Source organism: Pieris brassicae, chromosome 8, assembly GCF_905147105.1.
Source record: "Pieris brassicae chromosome 8, ilPieBrab1.1, whole genome shotgun sequence".
Lineage (NCBI taxonomy): Eukaryota > Metazoa > Arthropoda > Insecta > Lepidoptera > Pieridae > Pieris > Pieris brassicae.
Genome location: NC_059672.1, coordinates 20,000,001 through 20,003,869, shown reverse-complemented (window position 1 = coordinate 20,003,869; position 3,869 = coordinate 20,000,001). Strand labels below are relative to the sequence as shown.

Sequence of the window (3,869 nt, the reverse complement as noted above, 5' to 3'; positions counted from 1 at the left end):
CGATGTTCCGGGAATGCCTAACGATCTGCCTATTTCGAGGATAGCTTGAAATAACTGACATTAAACGATCGCTCGCGTAAAGGTATTCAAGTTTTGGTATTACAAAGGGTTTCGACACGTGTATAGGCCGTTTTTGTTCATTGTTAAGGTTCTGGTAATTTAATTAGAATGTTAAACTTTGAGATTTGGGTGTATTTCGTCGTGATTACTTTGAGGGGTCGGTTTAAGAAAATCTAGCACAAATAATTTTTTTAATGTGTTTTTTAAAGTGACTGAGAATCAATACTGTTATAACCAATGACTGAAGCACAGTGGACTTTATGTTGTGAGACTGTGTAGTTCTAAGTAAAAATAAAAACCTCGACGTCAAGACGACGTTGAGAGTGTCCTTTGACGTCGGTATAACTTAACATCAGGTGAGCCTCCTGCACCTATATGTCCAGATCTATGAAAAAGTAATAATAATTACGTTGTCAATTGTTATTCAATAACTGTTCGTGTAATTTAAAAGACTTTTTTTCTTCTCGGATGTTAATCCGTTCCTGGTAATTGCTTCGAACGGATATTAAGCTCTGTAGCAATCGCAGGATGAAGTTCAGAGTATTTAAAAACTTGTAGCGATCATAAATATTAAAAACACTACAACTTGTAACAGTACCATTACTTACTTGCCGGATCGAGTGCAATCCCTAGATCCAATAAATACAGGTTGTTACAAGAAATGGTGTGGCTTCACTAACTTTAACCTAATTAATTAAATATTAAAGCAATGACCAATAAAAGCTAAAAAAAATAGCAAAAACGTCTACCTTGATGAGAGAATAGATGTCTAAAGAATAGGAGTCTACTAGATTTTTTAAAAGATGCTAATAAATACCGATCTTGGCTAATTGTGTATGCATATAGGAATTGGATGAATCTAAAACCAATGTAATAAACAGTTCACTCAAACTTTATATAAATTAGGCTAAGAAATCTTGAACGTGTTACAATATATGAGTACAATAATACCTATCATTAATAAAAATTAGGTAGAGAATAAATCTTTCGAAACGTATTTTTATTTTAACATTTTGTGAAACATTCAAAGTCAAGATAATTATACTCTGGCATCAGATCTCAGACTAGTGGGCGATCTCACAATTTTTCATTTTGGTTTACGTGACTGAGACAGCTACGCTTAAAAGCATTCCGAATTCTATGTAGTGTTGATAAACACGTGCTATAATGGAACACCTAGGTCTTGTCTTCTATTTTACCTATTGAACATTTAGTACAAAGAAGCGCAAATAAATCAAAGTCAAAGTCAAAAATCATTTATTCATATAGGTAACACAATGTACACTTATGAACGTCAAACAAGAAATACATATTAAATGCTTCTAATTTTACATTTACTGCCAGTTCTCAAATCAAGGGCGAAGCGAAACGAAGAAAAGGGTTAAACACGCTTAAATCTTTAATGTTATATATATAAATTTAGATTTATAACCACACTATAAGTAGATATAGTATATAGTTATTTAGCGCTTGTTTTCTTAATTTTATCTTGTTACCTTAGATAAAGACTCGGAAAAAAAAGTATTTTATCAACATTTTATAGTATTACTAGCTGACCGCCAAACGTCGTTTTGCCATGTATATTATTTCCAGGAAACATTTTATTTAGTTCAATAAAAATAACCTATCTACTATAATAAGGTAAGGTAAGGTAGGGTGGACTCAATTTCCGCACTTAGACGCGTAGTCGGTCCGTTGTGCGTAGAAGCCCTGGCTAATTTAGCCAGCCCAACTCCTTCCAGAAGCACAGAAGTCTCCCGGGCACTTCACAGGCTTCGCGGAGTGACCTCACTGTTCCGAGGATTTTTGTACGTGGATTAGCCACAGCCTCGCATTCCAGGACTACGTGGGTGACTGATTCCTCTGCGCTGATACAGCCTCTGCACAAGGGGCTGTCTGTTGCGCCTAGGACGAAAAGATGTTTGTAAAGGAGACAATGGCCCGTGATTGTCCCTATCATTGTTTTGAGATTGGTTCTGTTCAGGTTTAGAAGTCGCTTAGTAAGTTGCGAGTTCGCAGCCGGCAGAGCCATTTTGGACTGTTTGCAATCTACACTTCGCGACCATCGTTGATTCTGGAATCTACTATAATAAAAGTAGGAGTTCATCGTTGAGGGGTGACAATTATGGGTTGTATGTATTTTTGTATGCTGTATCATAAAAAAATAAAAACAAAAAAAATTGTCTAAAAGATAAAAAAAAATTGGGGTGGACACCCCTATCACTTAGGGGTTTGAAATATATATAGTAGCCGATTCTCAGACTTACTGAATAATGCAGGGAAAGCGACATAACGCATACATATGACTTTGTTTGATTCTCGATTGGAGATCAAATTATAATTAAACTTGTTCCGCTTGTAATGGATTGTAAGGACCCCCGATTGGTGAGTAGATTTGCGGGCGAAATTTCAAAGACTAAATACATAGTAAGCCCGATCCACTTTGCAAACTTGTAAGGAATTGCTAGAAATTGAATATGTATCGCAATAGTAACGATACATTTCTATGGTAAATTTAATAAGCGCATGGGCATATTAAGAACTAACTGAAAGCACGAAATATGTATCATTGGAACAGGATAGAGATGTTCAAAAAATAAAGGTATACTATGACTATTCTACAGTTTGATAAACCATTGATTATGTTACGTGGCATTTATAAATCCGGAGACATTGAAATGGCGATCAAAAACATTATACACTTGCCAAAAATACGTCGTGAAATTTTATAAACTGTATAAAAGTAGATAATAAATAATATGAAGTTGTTTAAATTTAAACTCAGCGGGCGCAGTATACCGCGATTCGTCGACGCCGCGCACCGCTTGCCCACGCGCATAGTGATAAATGTATGTCACGTAATTATGTAATAGTGATATGTGTATTTTTAGTGTAGTGAATTGTTCTTTTAGTTTGTTTTAATATTTATGTAGTTAGTTAATATAACCAGTTCATGTAGTCATTATCCATTACATAATTCGGCGTGCGATGCCAGGATATTTAAAAGCGAAAAAATCAAATTTTTATTTTAAACTTTATTAATAAGAATTTTCAATATAATACAATTTGAAAAAATAAATAAATAGGAGTTACGAGTTGGAATCTTGAAGTAGTTTTTGGTTTTATTTTTAGTCTCTTAAATATCCTGGCCTTACAATACAAAACTTATACAATCGAAAAGAAGGTTCTAAAATATTTAATTTAAAAAGATTTTCTGCATGAAAAGTAGTATAAATTAAACGCAGGATTTTTAATTATTCGTTAAAATTTTAGTAGTCTAATGATTTTATTAGGTAACTAATAAATATCCTTAACATAAAATTAAGTGCCCCGCACGATGCTCGTCTGTATGAACTCGATAAACTTAAAAACTACCTATATATATTATATACATGATTCCATAGGATTACACACTTGTGGTTCATAATTCATTGTAGTTTTGAAGAAAATACAATATCAAAATCCACGCAGAGAAATCTAGCTCTAGACGAATCGATCGGAACATAGTTAATAAATTCAAAAATCAAGTTTTAATGGAAAACAATAACTTTTTTTATTATTGTCCCTTTCACTGCTTACATATTGCTTTGCATTGTTCAATTAGTTTTTGTCTAAGTAACTTTATACCTTATGTAGTTTTGCACTGCGGCCCTGGGGTCATATCGCTTGCCCTGGGGAAAAAATTCTTAAAAGCAAAATCTATTTTCTTTTCAGGAAAAGTAAAAGAAGGTAATGTTATCATTACTAGAAAACGAAGTACATTTCATATACAATTATATAATATATCAAACGATAGCTATTTTTTCCTA

The 3,869-nt window shown here is 33.4% G+C and overlaps 1 protein-coding gene across 1 annotated transcript in view; it reads left to right on the top strand.

Moving 5' to 3' along the window:
• Nucleotides 1–2,848: 2,848 nt before the first annotated feature.
• Nucleotides 2,849–3,869, top strand: part of LOC123713273 (D-beta-hydroxybutyrate dehydrogenase, mitochondrial) — a 62,512-nt gene continuing 61,491 nt past the window's right edge. The window contains exon 1 of the mRNA XM_045666872.1: nt 2,849–2,909. The gene's annotated coding sequence lies outside the window, so the exon portion shown is untranslated. The remainder of the gene's footprint in view (nt 2,910–3,869) is intronic.